This window comes from Camelus ferus, chromosome 27 (genome assembly GCF_009834535.1).
Source record: "Camelus ferus isolate YT-003-E chromosome 27, BCGSAC_Cfer_1.0, whole genome shotgun sequence".
Lineage (NCBI taxonomy): Eukaryota > Metazoa > Chordata > Mammalia > Artiodactyla > Camelidae > Camelus > Camelus ferus.
Genome location: NC_045722.1, coordinates 1,794,832 through 1,821,460, shown reverse-complemented (window position 1 = coordinate 1,821,460; position 26,629 = coordinate 1,794,832). Strand labels below are relative to the sequence as shown.

Here is a 26,629-nt window from a genome sequence, read left to right as displayed (position 1 = left end):
TTCTTCTTGTTGTTGCTGTTGCACATGTCGGGTAACACCCAGTCAGCGTCCGTCCTGCCCCTCGTGCAGCAGGACCAGCTAGCAGCCACCAAGCCCCCGGCCGGGGCGGCCTGACTGCCTGGCCACTCCAGCCTGGCCACCTGTGAGAGTGATTGCGGCCACCTCCACTGCTGGCTGAATGCCCTCCCAGCGCCAGCCTTTCTGGAATCCCGTCACCTCCACCAGGATCCCGGGGACTCCAGGTCCACCGCAGCGTCTGCGCCTTTCAGCTCTGTCCTGCGGGGAGTAGCCGCCGCCTCGCTGAGCTGGGAGCCGCTGGTGGCCCCTTCCAGTGCCATCTTTGTTGCCTCACAGTGAGGGTAGGTTCTGGTTGCTTCGAGGAGACGAAGTGAGCTGCGTGCTTTTCCGTAATACATCCAGTCTAGCAGTCCCACCTTTCTGCGAACTCTACCCTTTCCTCAGTATCCCACGAAACATCCCGGCCTCTCCACCTCCAGGCCACGGGCCATCGCTGAGTCTAGCCTTGAATCCGGCCGCAGCAGCTTCTTAGGGTCCTTGCGAGGCACCAGCCCTGAGCTATGACATGTCCCCATGTCAATAAACAGAAAGACAGTCAACCTTGCCCCTAGCCAATGGGATGAGCCCACTATTCAAGCTCCCCACCCCCCAACACGTGGCCCCACGGTTCCCGCAGGCGTCCAGCAGCCAGGCGCTGCCATCCCTCTGATGCGGAAGCAGCGTCCTCCCCGAAGAGGGACATGCTTCTCTTCCTGGGCTGTGCTGAACCCTGGCCCTGGTTATGGGCCTAAGGCAACAAGCAATGATTCGGGGAGATGCTGAGAAGACCAGGAACCACCTCGGGAGGTGGCTGTCTCGGGTGAGGCTTCGCCGTGGTCTGCAGACCAGGGGAGGCCACTCTTCTCTGGCAGAGAGAAGGGAGCGCCTCCTGCCCTGAGGACCCAAGCTCCTCGGGCCAGCGCCCCCAGCGGCGTCGCGCCGCATCTCGGGGACGCACTCTCACCATGAAGGCTCTCCCCTTGACACGGGGACGTGTCCTCTTGCAGCATCTCCACCTTCACCATTAGGGCCGAGGCCTGAGTTTTAGCCCAGGCGGCCTTGTGGGTGACAGAGACGAGGGTCTCCGCAGAGGCCCCCCGGCTTTCACAGGGGGCCCGGAGCTGACTGCCCCCTGACCTGGGCCTGTCACGTCCATTCCTTTCCTTCTCTCTTGAAAGACGGGCTTTCATTTTTACAGAATGTTGGAGTTATAGCAAAACTGAACAGAAAGTGCAGATGGACCCCACACACCCTCCACGCCCTCCCCCAGCACACACACAGCCTCCCCCACAGTCAACACCCTACACCAGAGGGGCGCATTTGTACACCACAAAATAAGGGAGCAAAAATGAATTATAATATGCCAACAACAATAAATTGAAAGTAGCTAAAAATGTCTTGGTAAAAGACAAAGACTTTTAGAGTTATTTCTTAAATAAGCAATATTCAGTTTATACCCTACCTGTAGGAGACATGCCTGAAACATAGGACACAGAAAAGCTGGAAGTAAAAACGTGAAAAATGCATGCCCGGCAAATGCTAATCCAAAGAAAAGAAATGCTGTGGTGACGTCACCATCAGACAAAACAGTATTGAAGGAAAACAGTGCAGCCACAGAAGCAGAGGGTCACATGATAGAACCTTCCTCACCGGAAAGATGGAACAATTGTAAGCGACATGAACCTCAAAAAAAGCCTTAAAATAGGAAAAGGAAAAAATTGACAGAACTGTCAGGATAAATCAACAAATTTATGATCAAAGTATGTTGTTAACATTCCCCTCTTACTAACTGATTTTTCTAGGCGCTAAAAAGTTAACAAAGGTACAGAATATCTGAGCAACGCGAAGACCGACCTAACAGAGATGTCCTGGCTTTCGCGCGCTGATGGAGAGCGCACGTTCTTTACAAAAGCTGATCATGAGAAAGGCCACGAAGGAGACCTCAGGATGGTTGTCCTCACACCGACTGGCGTCATCCAGCCACGGTGCAGCTAAGTAGGAAACCGACAGCGGCGACGACAAGGAGCCGCCGCCGCGCCGCCCGCGGCTGTGGAAGCTGGAGAAAGGACTGCTTCCCAGTGACTCGTGGGCTAAAGGGAGCGTCACAGACCTCAGAAAATACTTAGAATTGAGCCCTGATGAAAATAGTGCTCATCAAATCAAACGTGAAAACACAGCCAAGGCAGTGTGGGCAGCACAGCTCACAGCCTGAGAAGTGAAGACCCTAAACATTCATGAGCTGAGCGTCCCACTTAAGATGCTAGAGAAAGTGCAGGAAGTGAAGGAAAGCGATGACAAAGAAAAGCGAAGAAAGAGGAAAGAAACATGTAGTAGAGGCAGTGGAAACACCCCCCAAATTAGTGTTCTGAAAGGACTCATAAGGTAAGTATTCGTCAAGAGTGATCAAGAAAAAAGGCCCAGTCTAAGGAGAGGGAAAATGCCCCTGTTTACAAAGGGGTCTCCTGGCGTTCTTTTCAAAGACGAGATTTAAAATTCCTTCTGATTTCAGCTGAAGCTCTTTACTGGAAGCCTGAGCCCAGAGACTGCACGTGACCTGTGCAGGGACAGAAAGTCAGTGGGTCTGTCTGTCATCTGCCTTGAGCTTGCCTGACCTCAGCACCAGTCTTGTCCTTTATGTGGCCCGACATTTCTCACAGGAGAACACTCCCTTTGAGCTAGAAGCCACGGCACCTCTTAGAAGAGGTGGGTGGGTGCTGCGGGCTTGTACCCCAGGGCTCCCTTCGACCGGCTCGACCCACCACGAGCCCCTGCGTCGTGGGAAACAAGATGGAACGATAAATGCAGTGGGGCTGAAAAGTCCGTGCCCTTAACCTCCAGTCAGAGAGTCCATCTTGGAGGGGAATGACCGCCCGCGAGCACTGGGGCAGAAGGTGAGGGTGCTTATGCGAGTCCAAGCCACAGAAGTGATGGTCAAGTTGCTGTGAGTGAGAACTCGGTTTCTGCTTGTGTGAGGGCTGGGGACAGAAGATCAGAGGAGAGGGAGAGAGGGGAAGGGAGGCAACAGGGTGTGGGGCTGGGGACCGCATGAGTGGATGTGGTCAGCATGCATCCCCCAGGGGTGGAGTGGCTGACAGGCTTCTAAGAATGAGGCTTGCTACTGCAGTCTGAATAAACATGGGCTGCTGCAAGGTAGCAGGGCAGTGTCTCTACGGAACACACTTCCATTTAACCTGCTTCCCACTGTGAACCTGTAGAAATGGAAGGCTGGTGACTCGTCACGTCAGGCTCTGGAATGAAAAAGAAAAATGAGTAAGAACGGAGTTTCAGTGGTGGCCGTGCGAGTGTGAGCCCATCCTGTGGAGTGAGGACGTGGTGGGCGCCGCAGTTACACTGCATTCAGCTCTGAGTGAAAGACGGCTTCAAACAAGGAGTTGGTGCAGTGTCTCCGGGTTATCACAGGGGACCCAGGTTCTCTCTCACTGCTCTGCGTGTGTGGCTTCTGTCCTCATGGTTGCCTGGTGGCTGCTCTCTGGCAGACATCTTGCCCGAGTTCCAGGGAAGGAAAGGAGGCCAGATGCGTGAATCTGTCCTCTTCCGAAAGCCTTCCCAGAAGCCCCACCAGTGCCTTTTGCCGGGGGGTCACACGGCCGTGCCTAGCTGCAAGAGTGCCTGGGAAGGAGGCTGTTTCGGCTGGGGTATTGCCCCCTGAACAAAGCCAGGGTTCTGTCATTGAGGAGGACGTGGGGAATGGCTGTTGGGTAGGCAACTAGCCGTGTCCGCCACGAAGCTTATCTGCACCAGCGCTCGGTGGGCTGGGAGATCCCAGGAGCCATCTGGGTTATTTGGAGATGAGTAAGACGGTCCTTGAGGAGTTCACGATTTGAAGGGTGAGACAGGCACCTAATTGGAGTAACCAGAATACTGAGTTACATTTTAATATAACGTGGTCAGGGGAGGCAATAGAAGTAAGCATGAGGGGGGCTCTGGACACAGAGGCAAGACGGCTTGGCTGGGAGGGGGGAGACTCCCCTGAGCAGAAGATAGTTACGTGGGGGAGGGTACAGCTGGGCGGCGGAGCACGTGCTTAGCATGCACGCGGTCCTGGGTTCAATCCCCAGCACCTCCATTAAAATAACTAACTAAATAATAAACCTAGTTACCCCCCAGCACCCCAACCCCCCCTAGAAAGAAGTTAGTTAGGTGGTAGTGTGTCTGTGGCTGTGGTGAGGGAGGGGCCCTCCTTGGCAAAGGGGGTCCCTGTAAGTGAAGAGCAGGGGTGCGGAGTCCGTGTGGTGGGGGTGGAATCACAGGCAGGCTCGGATACGAGGACCCTCAAGTCTAAGGTAGGAAGGGACACAAGTGGTCTGGAGACAGGAAGATGGTCAGGGCTCTCTGCCCGGGTGTGCATCTTGGTCTGTGTCCTAGAGACTCGGGGAAGCCACTGGAGAGCGCTGAGCACCGGAGTGACCGTCGTTTTGGATGCTCATTCCGGCAGCTGCATTGAGGGGGGCGCTCTCAGATGTCCGGGCAGGGTCCATGCTGCCCGTCCCCAGGGCTGTCATCCCGATGTGGTGCCCTGTACTCACGCAACAGAGCGGAGGGGCAGGGAGGGGGGACTGGGAGGGGGAGGGCGAGGCCAGATGACCTCCTGCCACTGTGCACCGGTTTTGGAAAGAGAACTTTAAATCAAGAAACTTCTGATAAAAACAACCTCTCCTTTTTCAAAGTTGAGGCAATCGCCCTGAGAGGGGCGAGTGTGTTACCCAGACTCACCACTGCTGCTGAACCAACGGGAGTCCAGTCTTCTGCCTCCCCCGTCAGTTCTCATTCAGATCTCAGACCGTGCTTCTCTGTCCCTCGTGTTGGCTTGACTGTCACCTTGGAAGGGAGAGGAGTCCTGGCCTTGAGGAGATGACCCACGGGATTGCGGCAAGGGTGAGGGTGCTTTGAGGCGTAGAGGCAGCTAGACTCGGCCGCACGGGTAGGGGTCAGGGGGGGGGGTGTCGCGGGAGGCGGACGAGGCGGCTCCGGAGCGGGAGAGGCTGGGGGAGACTGGGGGAGAGTGGGGGAGAGTGGGGGAGACTGCAGGGGACTGGGGGAGGGAGGCGAGGCGCTGCCGGGACGCCACCTCAACTGCTGGTGGCTCTTGGGGCAGCCGGGGGGGTGACGGCCCTCCACCTGTTGACCGCGTGGTGCTCACACGTGACCCAGGTCCAGGGGGTCGGGCTGGCTGGCTGCGAACCCAGAGCCTATGGACGCCGCGCTCGCGGGCCGCGCTCAGCCTGTGGGCCGGGGACCGCGACCGGTCGGCAGGTGGCGCCGCGCGCCCGACGCTGGGCGCTCGGGCTGCGGGGTCGGCGCCGGGCGGGACCCGGAGGGAGAAGAGGCGTCTCCAGCCCGCGAAGGAGCTCCGGGATCTGGGGAGCGGCGAGGCCCGGGAGCGCGTGCGTTCACGGCCAGAGGCCCGGGCGTCTCTGCAGGAAGCGGGGGCCACCGGGGCACCCTCCCCAGGGCTGTGACGGGGGCCCGCGGGGCTCTGCCAGGGCTGGCTGCCCATGCGGGGACTATGGAGGGAGCACGGTGTTTTCTGTTTGTTTCCGTCAGCTTCCTGAAGCTACTGCCCCCGGGCTGGATGGCGCAGGAGCTTCCCGGAGCCTCCTGGGCTCTGCGCCATACCCCGAAGGCCTGATGGTTGCGCGCCGGTCCCTCACTTGCCCTTCAGGTATTTACGGGTCGTCTGCCGCGTGCTTGGAGCCCGACTCATCGCGGAGTCTGCAGCTCTGTGCTCTTGGGCTCCATCCAGCTCTTCCGGTTCCGGATGTCACTCCCTAGGCCAGGCGGTTTTCACCTCTCCCTGGGAGCTATAGCCACATCAAGCTGTGTCCCTGTAAACCTTTCTCCTCTCTCCAGCTGGACTGAGCTTTCCAAATCAAATCTGATCACACCCCTCCTTGGCTGAAAACTCTCCGTGCCTTCCCATTGCTCTAGGGTCAAGTCAGACGCCTTGATATGGCCCACAGGACCGACGGGTGTGACCCCAGCTGACACCTCCAGCATCCAGACTCCAGCCACACCAGACACCCAGGTCCCCACTCCCCACGCTCTGATCTCCGGGCCTGCACGTGCCTTTCCCTCCGCCTGCAACGCTCTCTGCTACCTGGGCTTTTTTCTGGCCAATTTCTACCTAAGCTTCAGGCCTTAACTTAGGCAGCCCTTCTTCCTGGCAGAAGCATCCCGGAACCTCACCCTCCCACCTCCGCACCCAGTCGTCTCTCAGGCCACTTCTCAGAGTCTGTGTAACTGCACGTTGGACTTGTCTCTCCCCCACCAGACCCTGATGTCATGAATACAATGTCTTGAATAATAAGGGCAACCCCTCAACGGAGGGAGCTCTTTCTTACCTTGACGCGTGCCAGGCACCGTGCCAGCACTTTTTACACCTCCCCGTGTCTAAGTCTCACCTCCCTTTGAGGCGGGAGCCATCATGATCTCCATTTTAGAGGCAAAATTGAGCCTTAAGTCAAAAAGTGTGCCCCGGTCAGGTAGTTAGCAGGTGGGGAGCCAGGAGTCCAACCCCAGCCATCTGACTTCAGGGCCCCCTCCGCCCCTCGCTGGGCAGGTCAGGGCTGTGTCTGTCTGCTTCACGATTATGCATCCTAGCTCCTAACCCAACACCCGCCATCCAGGAGGAACTCAGTGACTATTTGTTGGATGAATAAATAAATGAAGAGATGCTCGGCAGCAAATGTAACCCCTGCTTGGATTAGCTCCTTTAAAGGCAGTGAGAGCAAGGCACGCCGTTACCGATCCACACCAGAAACCACCGCATGCAGAAGCGAGCCACGCTGAAGGCTCTCCGGCCAGGCGGCACCGCCCGGGCTGCCTGCGGGGCTGGGCGGCGCTGCCTGGCCAGTGCGATTAGGTAAGACGGGGCTGGACACACAGAGAAGGTCCTGGAGTGCGGGCAGGGGCTGGGGACCTCCAGGACCAGGTCGGGAAAGAGCCATTTGGGGAGTTTCAAGTGAGCAGAGACCTGGTAAGTGCTGAAAACAGCCCTTTCTGTGGGGGCTTGACAGCGGGGAGAATCAGTCCACAGGGCTTGAAATTACTCTGTTCTGTCCAAAGTGGGGTGTCTGCTGGGGATTTAGGTCAGTGGTTCTCAACCAAGATTATTTTGCTTCTCAGGGGACACTGGGCAATATCCAATCTGCTTGTCACAGCCGGGGGTGGGCAGTGCTCCTGGCATCTGGCGGGTAGAGACCAGGACCACTGCTAAACAGCCTGCAGTATACCGGACAGCAGTCCCCACCCCAACAAAGAATCACCGGCTCCCACCGAAGAGGGATTCATGCAAAGGCTGAAAAACCCTGGTGTAAACAATGGACTGGGTGAACCCTTGAGGAAGCGACGTTTGTGGACGTACCCTCTCTGCCGCCTTGAGCCCCCTTCAACAACGTAGGCTGTGACAGAGGAGGGGCTGGAGGTGAGAGATGCCTTTTCCCCCACCCTTCCCCTGACCTGGAAAACGTGACCTGGGACTCGGCCCCTCTCTGTGGTTCCTCCCCTTCTCCTCATTCCTTGCAGCTCTGTTACCGCTTCAGGATCAAAAGTGTGAAACATTTGGTGCCCAGATTTGAGCAAAGTGAAGCGAGTGGCTCTCAGATGTGAGTGTGCTCGGCTCACCTCCTCCAGGGACTCTGACGGAAGTACCTTTGGGGGTCACTGCCAGAAGGGCACAGGGTGAGCCTGGAATGGGGCGGCGTTGGGGACCGTCACTGTGGCCACCCAGGCAGAGGTGTCACTTGCTCTCCCATGCCCCCCTCCCGGGAGCCTGACCCCCTCTCTGTGGCCCGTGTGCGTTCACTCTAGAACTGTGCCCTGAGCCCTCCCTATGTTCCGGAGACGTTGTCAGGGACTGTTCGGTTAGGGGGGTGCCTCAGCCTTCAAGGAGTGTGTAATCTTTTAGGAGAGAATGGGGTTCTCTATACCTGACTGTGTTATTTCAGGCCCTGCAAAAAGCGGACCTCGGGACAGGATTAGATGTGCAGTTCACTGGGGGAAACACCTGCGACGATGAGGGACGCCGGGCAGGCTGGGGTCCGACACCTGGGAAAGGAGAGCGGGAAGGAGCAGGAATGGGCCAGGGAGTCAGTCCGCAGTGCAGCTCTAGGAGGGCGGCAGCAGGCTGTCTGCTGGCTGGGGAGCCTGCACCCTGCGTGAATGCTACCAGCACCTCCGTGCCCAGCCACTGGTGCCTCCTGACCCCCGACCCTTGGCATTACTTCTGTGGCTTTTTCAGGCAGCCTCTGCAGGAACCCTGGACCAGTCCTCCTTCTCAGAAAGCAAGGACATGACTGAAGCCCAGGCTCCTGCCTCGGAGCTGCCCAGGCCCCGAGCCTGGCTCCACCCTCCACCCCCCTCCATCCTCTCCTCCCCGCGGGCGGCCCCCCAACCACGGGGATGGGGCCTGTTGCCTGCTGAGCCAGGCTGCCTCCTCACCCCACGTCTGCACGTCTGCGCGAGCCCTCCTCTGCCCAGAGTGCCTTTTCTTTTCCTTTAGTCAAACCGAAGTCTGCCCGTCGCCTGGCCTGAGCCGACTCCCACTCTTTCCAGGATTTCTTCAGGCCCCACTGATGTCCCCGGTCCTGGAATTTCTGTTCCGTGCAGGAGCGTGGCCATAACTTAGGGCCTCATCGCTTTCCAGTTCCAGTTGTGATTTAGCTTCGAAAACTAGCTTCCAGGGCAGGGCAGGACATGGCCACTCAGTTCTCTGTCCACCATCTCTTCTTTCCTCCTCTTCCTTCCTTCCTTCCTTCCTTCCTTCCTTCCTTCCTTCCTTCCTTCCTTCCTTCCTTCCTTCCTTCCATCGATCATGTTTGCCAGTAGAAACGGACAGGACTTTCTTCCAAGCTGGTCACCCTCAAGGTCCCGGCTGGGCCCCGAGCTGGCAAAGCTGGAGTGTTCTTTGGTCTCCAGCTGGCCTGACCTTGCCCGACCTTGCCCTTACTCCTCGCTCCGTGGGTCCCGGTGGCGTCCACTGCCCCTTTCTCTGACCTCCCCAAATTAATCACTATTCTCAGTGCCTGGATTCACACTGAGGAACCAGTGACTGCTTCCAAATGTGATTTCTCCCTCGGGAAGGTTTTGACCGGGTCCCAAAGTGCTGAAAGGATCAAATTCTAATGAATCTGATGCATGAACGAGACACTGTGCTATCCAGCATGGTAGCCAGTAGCCACCTGTGTCTGTTTAAATCAAGTACAATTAAAATGCAGCCCCTCAGCTACAGTGGCCGCGTTTCACTCGTGGCTGACGATGACCCTGCTGGCCTGCGCGGATACACTTCCGTCACCACAGCAGGTTCCCTTGGACGATGCGGAGAGAGGGAGGCATTTTTCTGAAAGCAGGTGTATCAGGAGCTTTCTTCAGTCCTGAACCACCCCAGTTAGAGGTCCTTGCCTCGCTGAGAGCCCCATGTTAAAGGCTGCCTCGCTGAGCTGAAGGAGGCGCCCAGGCCCCTCTGAGCCATTCCCAGCCACCAGAGAGGCCCCGCAGTCAGCACAGGCCTTGAGGTCATGGGGGCAGTGGTGCTGGGGGGAAAGAGAAGGCCTCTGGTCACCTTCCAGGCCTGGGCCCCTGCCCTCTGCTCTTGCATGCACCTCTGGATGGCCAGGATCGCCCACTCACAGCTTCTCTCCACGGCCTGCAGGAAGGGGAGGCCTGTTCCGCAGCGGCCCGGGTGCAGAACTCCTAACGCAGCATCGACGTTCTGCAGCGACTGGTATCGGTTATTACGCAGAAAGCCCAGGGAGAGTCTGAGGAGCGGTGGGGGGTGGGGGGGGGCAGAGAGCGCGGGGGAGGGGGAGGAGGGGCTGGCGGGGGCGGGGTCCTCGCCCTTCCTCGCAGAGACCACCACCTCAGGGTTGAGGGGTGAATGGAGCCTGTCCCTCGGGCCCACCAGTATGAGGTGACGCTCCTCCTTTAGAGGGATCCAGGCAAGCCTGCGTGTGTCGGCAGCGGGACACCGGGATGCCGAGGGCAGAGCGGCAAGGCCCGGGAGGAGCCGGGCGCAGGGCAGGGCGGGCGCAGCTTTGATGTAAAGGGCCAGCTGTTTCAGGCTTCGTGGGCCTTTCGGTTTCGGTCGCAGCTCCTCAGCTCTGCCGTAGCAGGGAAGTGGCTGGAGCTGAGGCATAAACAGATGGGCGGGAGGTGTTACAATAACACGCTGTCTGTGGGGACGGGTGGCAGGCGGGGCTCGCCTGCTCCTGACCTAGGACCTCGATCCTCCAAGTGTGTGTCTGGGACCAGCAGTGTCACCATCGCTTGGGGTCTTGTGAGTAACGCAGAACCTCAGGCCCCACCCCAGATCTGCAGAAACAGATCTGCATTCTAATAAATCCCCTGTGCCTGTGGAAGTTTGAGAAAAGAGCTCAAAGGTTTTTTGTAGGGGGGGATCCGGTCAGAATCAGGAACAATGGGTAGAAATGGCAGGAAGCAGAATTTCACCTCGACATCAAGACGAACGTTCAACCAGAGCTGTCCTCAGAGGCAGCGAGCACCCCGTCCCCGAGATGTGCAGCTGGGGGCCAGAGAGCCGCTTGCCGGCAGGATGAAGGGCATCAAGGCTAAGAGTCCCTGCCGGGAGGCAAGCTGCCTGGGTTTGGACACTGGTTCTGGGCAGAAGGGTGCTTCCCCATCCTTGTTTCAGGTGCCCTGTCCATCAGATGGGTAATCAAAGACCTCACAGGGCTGTGCCGAGCGAGGCCTGCTTACCACCCACCCCTGCTAAGTGCTGCGGGAGGGGACAGAATCTGTAACAGATAGCCATGGTTTGGGCTGGATTCAGGACCAACCTTTGTCTCTAAGTTCTGAGACTGGAGGTGAGGAAGAGGGAGGGTCTGGGCAGTAACAAGCCGAGCCAGCGTTTTTTGGGTATTCGGGATGAGCCAGGCGTTACGCAAGCCCCAAATCATTCGTGGCTGTCAGGTTACTTTCAGAGGCTTGTGACTGTAAGAGCAGATAGGTTACAATCTGTTGTTGCCCAAACACGCTGCGTGTTTCAGCTTCAGGAAGTCGAATCGAGCCTAGAGGTGGAGTGCCGGGTTTTGTCGCCGACAGATTTCCACTATGTCGAGGGCACAGCAACCCCAGAGCGGGTCCCAGAGCCGCCTCTTCTGGCCACGTCGCGGCTCAGGGCTCAAGACGCGGGGCCAGAGCTCTTGACTGCAGAGAAGGAAGGAGCCCGTTGGCTCCCGGTCCTCTTCGTGTGGAGGCGCCCAGTGAGGTAGCGCCACTCCCGCCCTTGTTGTTCCGTGTTTATGGTCATGTTCCATGACCCCCAACACAGGTGCTAGTGACAGACCTTGGTTTGGGTTCTTGCTCTGTCGCTTCATAGCTGTGTGATCAAGGGCGAGCCTCGTGACCTCTCTGAGCCTTGGTTCTTTCCCGTGTAAAAGGGACCGATGATGCTGCTGCTTCCCAGGGCTGCGGCGAGGGTGCAGTGAGAACGCGGGCGACCCTCAGGGGCGGTGCTGCTGGCACCTGTAAGCCTCCTGAAGGCCCTTCCTCCCCCGCGGCACTGGCCGCGTAGTAAGGGGTTCATACGGACTCACCGAATGTGAGAGGAACAAAGGCGCTTCTCTCCACAGCCTGGGAAGAAACTGCTCTGGGGGGGGGAGGAGGGGGCGGGCATGCGGTGGGGAGGGCTGATGCCCCCTCCCTGCCCTGCCCCCTCCCCCGAAGGTGCCCCCCCACCTCCCACCATCATCTCATCTCCAGCGATCTCTGTGTGCTGAAGTTCCCATCAGCCCGTGGCCGACTACCCACCTTTCTTCCTGGTAACAGCTTTGCCTTGCCTTTGTGGAAGCCCACACAGAGTTCTTGTCTTCCCAAAGAAACATTTCAAAAGACAAGGTCCTGAATTTTTTGTGGTGTTCTGTGTGTGTTTTAGTCCAGAAGGTGGGCCGGAAGGAAAGGAAGGACTGCCCCGCACACCCAAGGGCCGAGCCTGGGGAGTCCTTTCTCACCGCCCCCCTAGCTCCGTCTCATCTCCTCCCCCACCGGAGAATTTTTGGTGCTTTTTAGTTAATTAATTTAAAGTGACGATAGTCCCAGATGAAGCTGTAAATTAGTTTCAAATGGCGCAGCCGGGCCACCCACTACTGGAAGATCACATTGCAGCGACAACATTAAAACTTGAACAACCCTCAGCAAGGCAGGAGGAGGGGAACCCTAAAACCTCAAGTGAAAACACATTTCCAGCGCGAGTCCTTGCCGCAGCCCTAAGAAAGTGGAAACAGATGGATGGCGGCTTTGATAATGAGAGAGGCAATCAACTTGAGATTAAAAAAAAAGCCCACCCTGAGCCCGATCCAAAAAGGATGAGTCTGACGGTAAAGTCCCAGACACACAACGTTCCACTTAAGCGGCTGTTGACATATCAGCCGGGAACAGAGCGGGTTCCGAGCGAGGTCAGCCCGCCTCTCCCCAGCGCTCGGCATCGGTCCCTCGCCTCGAAGCCAGAGCGCTCAGCTCCCTAATTGAAAACACTGCGGTATCTTTGGATGTCGGTGACGGTCAGGTTTCCCCTGGAAATCACTAAGTGTTCTCGGGAGGCTTGGCCGCTGCCTGCTGCCAGGTTCCAGAGAGCACAAAAGACGTTTCTGTTTTTAATTTAACTTCATTATTATTATTTTTTTTTTGGTTGGTGTGTGTGTGATTCGGGGGAGGAGGGACAAGATACCAGGCACAAAGAGGAGCTGTTCAGAATCAAGAGAAAAGCTGCTGAAGTCACGAGATCAGGACTCACGCCTTGACTTGGAAGCCTGCCCGCCGTGAAACTGGGAACAGATTCTGATGCTCCTTCTGCCTCCACCTCCTTGTCTGTAGAACGGGGGTGAAAAAGCCTCGCCGGGCAGGTTCTCAGGGGTGGAGCTGGGCAGGGTGTGGGGAAGGTGTTAGGGTCTTAGGGCTGCATTTCCATTTCTGCCACTTGCCACGCCTGGGTTTTGGAGCGGGTCCCTTCCGTGGGCTGCCCGGCGGCCGAGGCCGGGAGGAAGAGCGCGTGGAAGGTGTGTGCTGGCTGGACTGCCAGCCCTTTGTCCACACCTGGCACGTGCTGGGCGCCCGATGAATCGCTGTCAAGCGAGGGGATGAGCACGTGAAGGGGCTTGGGCAAGGAAAGGGCTAATACTGCTGGGGGTGGTGTGGTTAAATTGATTTCTCAGTGATGGCAGCACATTCCTCTGGGGACTCTGTTGGAGGAGACAGGCCACGTGAGTTTCTGAGGTCCAGCAGGTTGTCTGAGATCCCAGAGAGAAGAGAGACTTAAATGGAAAGGAATCCTACTTTGGTCCAGAGAACACTTGCACGTTTCGCCAGTTCAGTCGTTTTTGGAAAATACAGAGATTTGGTTCTGATTCAAGTTTCTGCTGAGGCTGTTTTCAAAGGCTGTTTTGGGCAATGTCTATGACCATCATGGGGGCAGGGCCTCGGCCTGGCTTACTCACTGAGGATTCTAAGCGTCTAACAGGTGCCTGACACACAGGAGATGCGCAATAAATAAGCAGTAAGGAAACACAAGACCCCCTCTCTCTGTTCTCGCTCCATGCCCCCCACCCCCGCCCCGAAGCCAAGAGGCACGCTGAGCCTTGACAGCCTCTGTGCAAAGGGGGCCTTCTCAGATGGAGAGCTGCTCCCGCGGCATTGCCCGGGGGGCGGTGATCACGGGGCGGGTGGGTTCTGGGTGCCTGGGGCAGAGCCCCGCCCTTCCTCACACTCTCCCCGGCTGTTGGCATCTCTGAGATGAGCTCTTGGGCCGACTGCCTCCTCTGGGCCCCGCTCCCCATCCCGGGTGCTTCTTGTTTGAGGGGACGGTCTCCTCCAGCCCAGGTTCTGCTCCGTCCACTGACTTCCCTGAGCGCTGCAGCCTCGGAACGTGTCAGATTCCACTTGTATTTCCTGGTCCTCAGGGACAGATGTAGCCACAAGGGGAAAACGGGGCCCTGTTGATGGAGCTGGGAGGGCTAACATCTGCCGCTGGCTTGTCTGGACCCTGGCTGGTGCCCCTGGCAGGGCAGCAGCTGGGCTGTGTCTGCGGTGCGCTTGGCCTGGGCTCTTGTTTCCTCCTCTGCGTCTCCCTTCCACCTCCACTTCCCTCCTCTTCCCTCCTTCCCCTCCATCCCACCTCCTGCGCATCCCGCTCTGAAGACCTAGGCCTCAGGGGGCGCTGGGTTGAGGGGAGATTGAGGTGGGCTGGAAAGGATTCTTCCCTTCTTTGTAAGAAGCACCTCTGGCAACAGCATGTCCCTCCCGCCACCGGCGGCCAGCCGCGAAGAGCTCTGGTCCCCTCGCTGCCTCTTTGACTCTACGAGGGGCTCAGATCGTGGCACTGGGGCGATTCTGAGATGCACCGGCTGTTGTTAGAAACACTGAGAAATGTCTCCCCTTTCCTCCATTTCCTCCTCTCCGCCAGTCTGGGCTGTAACAGCTGGAAGAAATTTCTCCTTCATCTGCTCTCTCCAGTCTGTCACTAAGTTCCATCAATGCTGCCTCTGAAACTTCCTTTGTACCCCCTCCTTCTCTCGTTCCCTCTGCTAATCCCCGAGGCCTGGCTCTCGTCCCCGTTGCATGCCGAGCTGCCCAGAGCCCCTTGGCAGAGCTCCCCGCGTCTGATCTCTCTCCTTCCGTCCTCCCCAAACGGCCGAGCCAGGGGCGTTGCTCTCGAGCTCCGTTTGCCTCTCAGGCTCCTCGGCTCGGATCCCCTGGGCTCTGCACAGTGCTTGGTGCTGTCGAGACGGCGTCTGCAGCTCCTTCTGCCTTAATTTCTCCTCGGAGCAGTGGCTGTGTTAGTTACCTGTGGCTGCTGTAACAAGTTACCCAAACTCGGTGGCTTAAAACAACAGGAAATTGTCCTCTTGCAGCTTTGGAGTCTGGAAATCTGCAGAGTCTTCTGGGCCTAAATCCACGTGTCAGCAGGACTGTGCCTCCTTGGGGGCTCGGGGAGGACCTGAGTCCTTGCCCTTCCAGCTCCTGGTGGCTGCTGTCGTTCTCAGTCTGTGGCCCTGCCAGTCTCCGCCTCCGCGGTCACGCAGGCTCCCCTGGCCTGTGTGTCAGACTCCCTCTCAGGGGGACACTGTGATTGTACCCAGGGCACGTCTGGGTAGCCCAGGATAATCTCCCCACCTCGGAATCCGTACCTTCCTCACGTCTGCAAAGTCCCGCTTGCCAAGCGCGGTGCTTTTCACGGGCTCCAGGGACTGGGACGTGGACTCGTCGGGGGCTGTTGCCGATCGCGCGCTTCCGCAGACGTCTGTGGGGCACCTGCTGTGTGCTGCGCCGTGCTCTGGGCAACAAGGTCATTAAGACCAATGAGGCTTCTCAGACCCATCCTCCTGCTGGCTGAGCTGCCGTTACCTGGGCGCTCTCCCCCCGGAGCGCGGTGTTCCCGCTCCGCTCCTCGTCGCGCTGCCCCACGTGGACGACCGTTCCCGCCGGCCCCCTCCGTCCACGCGCGCCGCTGCAAGGTCACCTGGCCTGCTGCTGCCTGCGCTCAGTGCTGGGTGGGCCTCAGCGAAGGCCTGTCACGTCAGTGAGCCCGTCTCTTATCGCCTCCCTTCGTCCTCCCTAAGTACATCTACGGTTTGCTTGGCTACTAAGATGGCTCCAGTAAGACCCTTCTGCCTCAGAATTAAGCCTTCTTCGTGGTCATCTGCTTGGGTCTGGGTGGCAGGGTAGGGCTGTGGAGGGCGTCCGGCTTTGCCTGGCCCCAGCAGTGTTAGGTACAGTTCTTTCTTTCATGCTTCCACTGCCGTTGGCATTGGCGGGGGAGTGGGGGAGCGGGGACGCGAGGACCTTGGAAGACTGCGGTCTGCGTGACTCCTGGGTCGCGTCTCCTGAGGGCTTTGCCCCTTGGTGTCGTCCTAGCCCGGCCCATCCACACCCAGCACCCCGATGGAGCGACACAGTCAGTAAACAGCGTTCTCTACTCCCCTTGGCAGGTGAGAGGGGCACTCTTGGGGCCGCCTTTCCCCACGAGCCCTGACAGAATGCGGCGGTGGGACAGGCCCTATCAGGTGCCGCCTTGTGCTGCTGGTTTACGATTTTAAAGTTGGTGCCCATTTCCCTGCCTGAGGAAAGCGGTTCTAGTTCTGTAAACCGGCGGGGCCGACTGGGGGCCCGTGGATGTGCGCACAGCCCTCAGAAGTAGGGGCCATGGTTGCAGCCTCACGTCTAGAAAGCATTTTAAAAGGCACTGTGACTCGTAGCTTCACGTTTGTTGTCGTAAAACCTCGGCCCTTTTCTAGTTCAGTCTTCTGTGTGGCTCCTGCGAGCACTGACATTGAAACCTCACTGAACACTGTTTCTAGTTTTTATTGAATGTAGTCAGTTTACGTGTGTCAGTTTCTGGTGCCCAGCATCACTTTTCAGCCATACGTATACATACGCAGACTCCTAACTGTTTCTGTCTGCAACAGTGTGTGTTGCCTTTCCAGGTGGAAAACTCTCTACGAGTAAAGACCACCACACTCGCGTGCGCACACACGCACACACGCGCGCACACGCACACGCAACTCCCTGGTCTCCCACAGAGGCTAACGGAGCAGAACTTGGGCTCCAGCTGCCTGGTGCAGTGCTTCCCAAGCTGCGTCATTCCCTCACCTCTTAGACGGCTTTTGTCCACGTCCCTGTACCTCTTTGATTTGATCACAGTTCTATTTAATTTGTCCCAAATGTTAGTTGGACAGACTTATTTTAAAAGGAAGCCCTGCATCTGTACCATAAACAGAAAACCAACATCACATCGTACATAGAATGTAACTATAAGAACAAATATACTGAAAACAAAACCATGTCATTCACCTAAAAATTGAAATAAACAATGAAACGCAGAGTCATAAAAATCAAACTGATTCACAAAATCTAACTGATTCACAAAAGTGAGATCCTCAGTGAGAAAAACAGGATGGCTTCTGACCAGCCAGCAGTAAGCGAACGTCAAGCTTGATGTCAGCAAGATGAGCATGGGTTTCTGTGTCCATTAAATTATAACGTCTTTTAGTTTCCAGGGTGACCAGCACTGGGAATCTCATGTCACCTCCGGCTGTAGTCAGAAAGGAGCCCTTATCCTTTCTGGTACGTTTAAAAAGAAGAAAATGTTTTGAGTATGCGTTTTTGATACATATGAATATGTAATCGTAACTTATTCAAACAAAGGAAGTTATAAACCGTAATTGTAAGACGGACCTGTGAGCGAGCTTACCCCCATCTTAAGAGTGTCACCGAGCACGGTGCCCTCCTCTCTGGTTCCCGTCCCTGCCTCCCTCTCCTCCCCTCCTCGGGTAAGAATTGTCTCGAATTCCTTTACGTGTAAAGATAGTTTAACCACTTGTGACAGCCCTGAACAGCATGTTGTTTAGATTTGCTTGAAAATGAGCTTCTAGAACTGCTGTTCCACTGTTAATGTCTTCCAGGAAACTGGGTACTCAGTTGCGGTGTATGTGCACAAGGGGTGGAGTTATGCCAGGTGAAAGGAACACGGCAGACCCCACGTGACCCCTGGATGGATCTGCATGAGGCAGGAGGCTGGTCCGACTCCCACGCTGCTCAAGCCGCTCCCAGCTCTCACCTTAAGAGGAACTGAAGGGCGGGTGAAATGTAGGGGACTGCCTTCCTGCCATCTTTCACCCCAGTTACTTCCTACGGAGAAGAGACTTACTGCTCTGCTTAGAATCCCGCTTGCAAGGTTGTCCCTTGGCTGGCGTGGGAGCTTGGGGTTCAGAAGGGCCCCCACCATTCCCTGGTAGGAAGGACTCACTCTGCCTAAACTGTCCGAACAGCACGGCTCCTGCTGAGCACCTGCTGTCCTGCTGGGGCCCCCAGGCAGAGTCACGGGCGCCGAGTCTCCGATGAGCTCCCGCCCGGATAGACGGCGCTCATGTGCGCCGTCACGACGCCTCGCCGGGGGTGAAGTGTGTCCTGCGTGACTCCACTGGGGGGCCTGGGAAGTGCGCGCTTGCTTTGCTCTGGGCTTCGCCCAGGCACCTTCGTCTTTGCTAATTTTTCGTTGTTCCCTTTTGCAATGATAAATCGTAGCCATGAGGAGGACTATGTATTGAGTCCTGTGAGTCTTCCTGGGGACTGGTCTGGGAGATCCTGACATTCCTTTAAACCTTCTTTTTTCCTGTACCCCCTCCCACCCGAGAATCTGAACAGAGGGTCCTTGGCTCCAGGCTTTATACTTTGGGGGGCCCTGGATCTCTCTCTCCCCCTCTCTTTCACACACACACACACACACACACACCCCTGACACTTGGAATCTGGAGCTCAGGGAGCCCCAACAACCTGTAGCCCTGCAGACCAGGGTCCAGGCCCCAGGGAAACCCGTCTGCACACCTCCTGGCTGATATCCTGGAAAACTGCCTCCAGTACCAGGAAGCTGGTGTGCGGGATGTTTCCAGCACCGGCAGAGGCAGATACCGCTTCAGAGAGCAGGAGGATCTGAGCGGGAGAGGTGCTGGGGTGAGAGAAAAGGCAAATTAATTAACTTGTCAAATCCTTGCTCTCAGCTGGGATGCAGTAGATTCTTGTATAACAAGTGACTGTTTCTCAGCAGTGCCGAACGCTCATTTTCTTGCTTCCCTTCATGTTCCAGCTGCTGGTTCCAGAGATAAGAATGAACACAGTCTTCACAACCCTTGCACGGGGGTCCTGAAGCGTGTCTTACCACAGTTAACGTACCGCTGTTAAATTTGCATACATGCAGCTCAAGACAGGAAACGTGTGAAGCGTGACGTCAGTTCTTGACATTGGCAGCTCGATGGGCACTGAGTCATAGAATTGCAGACTGTTTTACTTTTATAAAAAGGTCTAATATAGACATTTTCAAGAAATTAATTTTAAAAGTTTCAGCTTTATTTAAACACCTTTGATTAAATTAGTTTACATTCATTAATGACGATTTATATTCTGCCTTTTAGCTTTTGTAGCAATTTAAGATATTTTAGAACAGAAATAACTTTTTACTGAAATTATATTGAATCATCGTTTTACTATTTCCAGTTTTTCCATAGATTTTAAGGTCTTTGGAAAATGAAGATGCATTCACAGTTATTCCCTTTGAATGCAGTTACATTTTGATTTTTAATTATGAGATGATTATTGTCAATAGAATAAAATTTTGTGAAAGGGAACATATTGGAGATTTTGCTGAAGTGAATGCAAAAAACACATGAAGTAAATATAAAATCATACATGAAGTATGGTGTTCTTTATTTTAATATTTATCCAAATATCACCAGCCCTTTAATGGAACACCCAGACACACAAAATAATAATGAAATTCATTTGTCTTTGATGGAAGACTTTCAGTCATACAAAAGCCACAACTTTGTTAATTTTGTTACGTCTTGTTATCATGGAGGTACTTTTGTCAAGGTGGAGAGAGCACAGAGCATCCTGCGTGACGTAACAGCCGGCTTGCCGTAGCAGGTTCGCCCACGTAGACACTTGATGTGTGGCCCCCAGGCTCGTGCAGGCCTGCGGCCCCCCTCCTGCATACACAGCTGCAGGGGGACCTGGTTTCTGGTGTGGCGGGAGCCCTTGGAGCGGAGTGCCAGGCAGCCGTGTGGACCAGGCCACAGCCCTCGCAGCGTGCGTGTGTCACCAGGGCCACGGCCACACTGGCCCGGGGAGGGAAGAGCCCGGGAAGCACCCCCCCCCCCGGTGCCTCGAGGGGGGGGCCCGGCGGAGCTTCTGCCCCCCCCCCCCCCCCCGCACACACACCCTGTGGCCTCTGCACACCCAGCTGGGAAAGCGCTCAAGTTGTGGGCCCCCCGGGGCTTCAGTTTCAGCTCTGCCACCTCCTGGTGACGTCACTCCGGACGAATTTCCTTAACCTCTTTGATCTCGTTTCAACACATATAAAATGGAAATACTCGTTCTTCCTTTCCAGCGTTGTTGTGAAAATGGAGATTTGGACGGAAAGCTCATAGCACCGTCCCTGGGACGTGACTTGATACGTGTGCACCACTGTTCTTGGAGGGAAACTGAAGAGAGACATTCAACAGAGGCGGAAGTCATCCCGGTGATTGGTAGAAGGAAGAACCCAGGCATTTCGATGTTCTTTGCATTCTCCGGGCCCTGAATACCCGCGGTTCCTCTCACGCCCACCTGCTCTCCTGCCCGCACCTGGGGGAGGAAGGGAGCCAGCCCTGCGAGGCGTCCTGGTCTGAGCACCAGGCCACTTTCCCGGGAATCCAGCTCTGAGGATTTACAGCCAGGGTGGGTGCACACTGGAGGTCCCCTTACCTGTAAGTTATTCCACCAATAATTAGATTTCTTTCTGTTGTGGGAACCAGCACGTGTAAATTCACAGAAACCTGGGAACAGACGATCTAAGGGTCACTGGAGCCTGCACGCTGCCTGAAATGCATCTTCCAGGAAAATGATTTCTCTGGGCACGGAAGTTGCCGTGGTCCCAGGGTAGTCGTAGCTCAGGCTCTGACGTTCCCATAATGCCGCGCTCAGTGATGGAGTGTTCCTGGTCCCCTCAGCAGCCGATCACCCGCCTGGCCCCTGCTCTCTGAGCGGAAGAGCCTCTCTGACACCTGCTGTCGCCTCTGAGGGCAATACCTGCGGAGGGAGGGTGGGCAGAGGGGAGGAGAGACCACTCCCTTCCCAGCCCCTCTTCCGGGCGGGACTGAGCCTTCGCCCTTCAGGTGAGCCACTTGGAGGTCAAGGACACTTTGAACCACAGCACAAATCACTAGCCATTTGCAAAAGGATAAAATTAGGTACCGACTTCACACTGCGTACGGTGACAAATTCCAGACGGACGAAAGATCTTTGCATTAAATATAAAATACTAATAAATTGGAAGACAATGGAGGCGTGTACACATGTAAGACTGTTTAGTTTTACATACAATCCAAGCCGTCATCCTTCTCCGGTACAGCCTTACAGACAGTCTCACACAAGTAGCCTCACAGGCCAGGTGGGGCAGAAGTCGGTAACTCAGTCTCGATCTTTTTATCTCTACATCTTGGGGTGGGGAAGGCCTTTCTAAGTCTGGCGCCAAACCCTGAAGCCAAAAAAGAAAAATTTGGCAGATTGGACCACCTGAAAATTAAAGAAGCAAAACAGAACTCTACCACGAAAAGCTCCACATGAAAAGCATAAATAAACCAAAGCATAAATACGTACATGACAGCCTGGGAGAAAGTGTTACTTACACAGTCTAAGCGGGCAAACTGTAAACGCTGCAGCACAGCAAGTGCCCCTCCAAGCCGATCACACACACACACACTGCGCACACTGCGCTACACAGGCACACACACTGTGCAGATGGGGAAAACTTAAAAATTATTTGACCTCTAAAACTGAAAGAAGAAAAGTATTTGACCTCAATAATAACTAAAGAAACTTGAATGAAAACAACACTGTGGCTGTGCCTTTATCTTTGCCCACCTAATCAAAAAGATCGGTAACCTTCAGAACTGGAGAGAGTAAAGAAATGAGCTCGCACCCACTGTTGGTAGGAATAAAAATCCCTTCGACCTTTTTGAGGGTCATTTGTCAATAGGTATATGAACTTAAAACGCCTTTACTGAGTAACCCAGCCATCTCTCCTCTACAGATTTATCTTCCAAAATCATGGCACGAATGAGTAAAGACGTAAGTACAGGGGCATTCACTGTACCATGGCTTATGAGAGAAAACACTCGTAGGAGTCAGATTTCCACGGCAGAGCATCGGATAGCCGTGCAGTGGAATTGTCCTCAACTCTTCACAGACAAGGGAGATCCAGGTAAAGAGGGAACATTTTTTTTCTGAGCACTTGCCATTTTTCTGAGCACATGATCTCATTTAACTCACTCCACACTTTGTAAAGTAGGCGATGTTGTCATCATTTACACGTTGCGGAAGAGGCAGAGAGAGGTTATTAACTTCCACAAAATCACACAGCTGGGAGAAGTCAGAGCTGGTAATGGAACCAAGCAGTGAGTTTCCTACGGAACCCAGCAGGAAGGGGGTCACTGATAAAAGTTGTGCTAAGTGACAAAAAGCCAAGTTGCAGAAGATGTAGCTTAACCACATTTTGGCGAAAATACATATGACCGTGTATATAACGTGTACATTTATACGTACGTCTGCATTACAATCATTATAGAAAGAGTAATTCGGTGGGAGTGGCTGAAGGGGCAGCGAGAGAAAGTTGATCTATTTTCTTCCCCAAAAATGACGGGATTAAAAAATAAAACTAGCCGCTCCGTTCCCCTCTGTTTTTATTTTTGTTTTATTATCCGTGCCCACTTGACTTGGATGTAATAAAAGTGGCCCCGTCTGGTAACAAAAATACATCCTTGAGAAAAATAACACGTCCAGTTCACACCAGAAATGAAAACCCCAGTTTGGGAAATGCAGCCTTTGATAGTTATCATTTAGCAGTAGATACATTATTTCAACTAAAGGCTTTAAAAATGATTTAAAAGGTTCTACGTCGTCACTGTGGAGGAGGTGGAATTTTGGAGCTGGGAGCGCGAGCTGGTCATCTCCTGGTCATCTCCGGGGAGCTGGGCCGAGCGCACTGTGGGCCGCGCTGCGCTTACTTCTCTGTGTTCTTCCCGGCGTCCTGTTTCCCTGACGCCCTCCTGCAGTTTCCCAAATGCAGAGAGAACCTGGTCAGGGAGGGAGAGTCGCTGTGGAGTCGAAGAGTCTCGATCCAGCCGAGGGGCGTCACAGGGGCTAGTACAGGATGGAGTCTGTCCACGTGCTGGCGGCCGGAGGCGCAGGGTCACGGGTCCTCCAGCCGCCTGGCTCAGGAGGGGGCCCTGGGCACGGCGGGCCCCTGGGCTCCGCGGTCTGTCCGGTGCGTGCAGAGCGGAGGCCGGCGCCGGGCCGGAGAGCAGTGCGCGGCGGGCCGTGGGGCCCAGCGAGCCCGCCAAGGAGCTTAGACAGGTCTCAACCAGCAGTTCTCACCTGGGGGCGATTTTGTTCCCCAGGGACATTTGGCGAAGTCTGGAGACACTTTAGTTGTTACCACTGGAAAGTCGGTGCTACTGGCACCTAAGAAGGAGCGGGCGAGGAGGCTGCTAGCATCCTGCGGTGCAGCGGACACACCAGCGGACCAAGGGCCACCCCGCCCCCGTCTCCACGGGGCTGAGGCTTCAAAACCTGCGCTCCGGTCGGTCTGGTAGCAGGAGGGGCGGGGCCCTGGGGTCCCACCTCTGGGGGCTCCTTGGCCCTCGTGCTCCTCTTCCAGGAGGGAGGCAGCTTTCTCCAAGGTCAGGCGGGGACAGCCAGCCCAGGCCTCTCCAGGGCCCTGCATTGCCGAGGGGCCGGGAGGAGTCAGGTTAGAACAGGACAACTAACGCTGACACAGCGCCTGACAGGTGGCAAAGTGCCTCCTCTGTGCTGGGGCTCAGAGCACACTGGGGCCCCCTGCACCGCCCCGTATCGCTGGGGTCGTGGACAGGTTTCCGGAAACGGCAGAAGGCTACACTGCTTCTCATCCTGCCGTGAAGTGCGTGCCTTGTCATAGAACTCCCCACGTCCCCCCTTTGATCGTAGCGCCAGCAGTCCAGACCTGCGCGTGGCTCCAGGTCCACTTCCCGGCGGAAGTGGGGCAAACGTGCTCGTCCTCCCAGTGCCCCAGCAGTGCCTGCTGAGGGGACGGCTCAAAGCGTCCTCTTCCTCTCAGTTCCTTGGGGTGAGTCTTCTGCCTTCTTTGGAAGAAGATTTGGAAGTGAGGAAGAGGATGCTGTGGACCTTGTAAGATGGAGGCTAAAAGAGGGGGAGACATCCTAAAAAAGCAGCAGCTGAACTTCACTGAGCGACAGACCTGGCCGGCCCCACAATCGCAGGAGCCAGTTCCTTGCAACAAGCTTCCGAGTGTGTGTCTCCTGCTGGTTCTGTTTCCTTGGCTGAGCCCAGACGGATACCCCTTCATGCGAGTCAGTTTAGCTGACCGTCTCAAGCACGCCGTTACAGTTACTGCTGTTACTCTCATTTTCTTTTCCTTTCCTTCCTTCTGCCGGAGGTTCAGGGGGCTGAACCCTGTGCCAAGCGCGCTCCACCCCCAACCCGTCGCCCTCCCCTTACTCCCCTTCTAAACTGGGGCCCAGAGAGGCAAGCGGTGAAGCCGGGACTCAACCCCTAAGCCTTCTCACTCCAGGGCCCACGCTCTCAGCTGCTGCCCCCGAGAATCGCAGGGAGGGAGCCACGTCCAGCCGAGCCGTCGCCGGGAGTCTGGCCGGCTTCAGGGTGGGCCCGGCAGTCGTGGTGGGCTGGTTGGGACGATGCCGTGAGGGGGATGGCAGCAGCCCCCCGGAGCGAGTCCCTGTGGCAGGTGGACCTGGGGGACACACCCGTTCTGACGCCACCTTCCAGCAGCAGTGTGCCCTGAACCCTGAGCTCCCAGACACTGCGTGCGCACAGAGCGTTCCCTCAGCCTTGCATTTGCCTGTGTTTTGCTTTAGAGTTACCCTCTGGTGGTTTGTTCTGTTGAAGTGTTTTCCCACAGGGCTGAGCTTATTAAAATTCACCGAAACGTTCACAACCTGAACTCCTTCCTCTGATTCACTCATTCAAAGGGACACTGAGTTACCGGTCTTAACAAAGCAGCACCCGGCTGGCCCTGGAGAGGAAAATTAGGTGGTGGCTCAGACAGAACTCAGGGGCATCAAATGGCTTGGCAGTGCTCTGCGGCTGGGCAGACACCGCACGGGGCTGGAAACCCCCTCTCGAGTGCTAAGTTACAGAAAAGCCTTCGGGCTAATGTTTGGGGTGTTGATTTTACGCACTCTAAAGTCACGGGGTAAACTTCTACGGCGTTTGATCTGTCTCCTTGTAACAGCTCAGACTCTGAACGCTAGCCGCCTCCCCGCCTCCCCGCCTCCAGCCCTGCAGCCTTGAGAAGGACTGGACCCAAACGGACCAGGAGCTGGAGGAGGGGACGTGGCACCTTCCAGCAATGACTTGGAAAAGGCAGAGTGGAACATGAGGGGAAGGTGTTGTGTGGTGGGGGGTGTGCACGTGTGTCACAGGAGGGTGGGCGGCGGGCAGGAGGAGGGTGGCTGATGACGAGGCACCGGGTATCTGGTCCAGCCCGCGAGAGGCAAGGTTTGAAGCCTTGGGACCAAACTGGGAGCCTGGAGCCTCCAGGCTCAGCCCAGAGGAAGCAGGAGACGGACAGACCCGGGCCTGTGGCTCAGTGACAGTTCCAAGGGTTAGAGGATTTTCATTCTCTGCCTCTGTCTGTCTCTTTGTCCCTGTGCTGCTATCTTCGTGTGTGCGTGTCTCTCTCTCCTGTGTGTGCCTGCGCGCTCTTTATCTCTTAAAGCAGAAGAGCAGGTGGACGGCTCACAGAATCATCAGAAAAGGAACACTGAGAGCTTCCAAAGGCACAGGGACCAAAGGCAGGGCCGCAGGCCATGTCACGCCCCAGAGCCAGGCCTGTGAGGACACCCCGCTGATGCCCTGCCGGCTCCCGGGCGGCGCTGGGCGGCACTGCGGCCGCGCGGCTGCTGGAGCCTGGCTGCTGCGCAGACCGGAATCGGGGAGGCTTCCCGTAGACCTGGCAGACCTCTGCTGGGAGACGCAGAGGGGACACGAGTCCCCAGAGGACCACCAGCTGGCTGGGTGGGGCCCGTGAGAGACAGGCTTGGGACGCTCGTATATTGTTTACTGTTGGAAATAAGAGGGACAGTATGGTCAGCTCTGGTGTGAGCTGGGCTCCAAGTGTAGACAAGGGATTTCAAACTCTAATTTTACCCTGGAACACCAGCAATCCCTTCCCTAAACTCCCCTAGAGATTTCAGGGGGTTCTCTGGGCCCTAGAATGATGGATGGATTGGTGGGGCGTCTCCTGGTGTCTCTGGTTCCACAGGCGCAGAGTCTTCTGAAAACTGGGCCGGCCAATGGCACCGGAGTAGGAGAGAGGAGGAGCGTCAAGACCCAAGACAATGCGCGGCGTGGGGGTGCTGGCGTCTTCCAGCTGTAGAGCCCTGTCTGTCTGTTTGATTGCTTTACTTTGGGCCGTAGGTTTTTTTTTTAAGCTGAGACCCTGACCCTCCGTGGCGAGGCGTAAGCTGCCGTGGTCCTCAAAGGTGGCGGGCAGTGACGGTGCAGGGGGAGACAGCCAGAAGAGGGGCCTGTGTTGTTGCTGTGGCCATTTAGAACCAGCTCTGGGAGGGGAAGCTTCCAGAATCCTGGGAAGTGCGTGTCTCAAGGTCCCATCCTGGAAGAGTGCGGGGTGGCCTCCGTATTTCCCAGCCAGGTCCGGGAAGACGGCAGAGAGCACCGCAGGGAGCTCAGCCTCCCGGGGTCTCAGGCCGGGCGGCCCCTGGGGTCTGCGGGTTTCCCCGGGTTCCCTTCTATCTGCACCAGGAAACCAGGCCTGCTTCCAGGCTTGGGCTGCCGATGGGACCTCCGGGACCAGAGCCGAGGGGAGACACAGCCCGAGACCCGTGACTTCCTCCACGAAGGGAGAAGTGGCTCCCTGCCTGCGAGCCCTGGCTGTGCCCGGGGTGGGGTGTGTGCGTGTGCGTGTGCGTGCGCGTGCGCGCACACATATATGAGGTATGTACGTGTGTGTGGTGGTCAGGGGCAGAGC

General features: G+C 56.2%; 1 long non-coding RNA gene across 1 annotated transcript; it reads left to right on the top strand.

Annotated features, from left to right (window-relative positions):
• Nucleotides 1-6,926: 6,926 nt before the first annotated feature.
• On the top strand, nt 6,927-23,010 carry LOC116660179. The gene is made up of 3 exons (XR_004315537.1): nt 6,927-7,054; nt 7,204-7,501; nt 19,970-23,010. It is a non-coding gene; the product is annotated as an uncharacterized LOC116660179 (long non-coding RNA).
• The last annotated feature ends 3,619 nt before the right edge of the window (nt 23,011-26,629 follow it).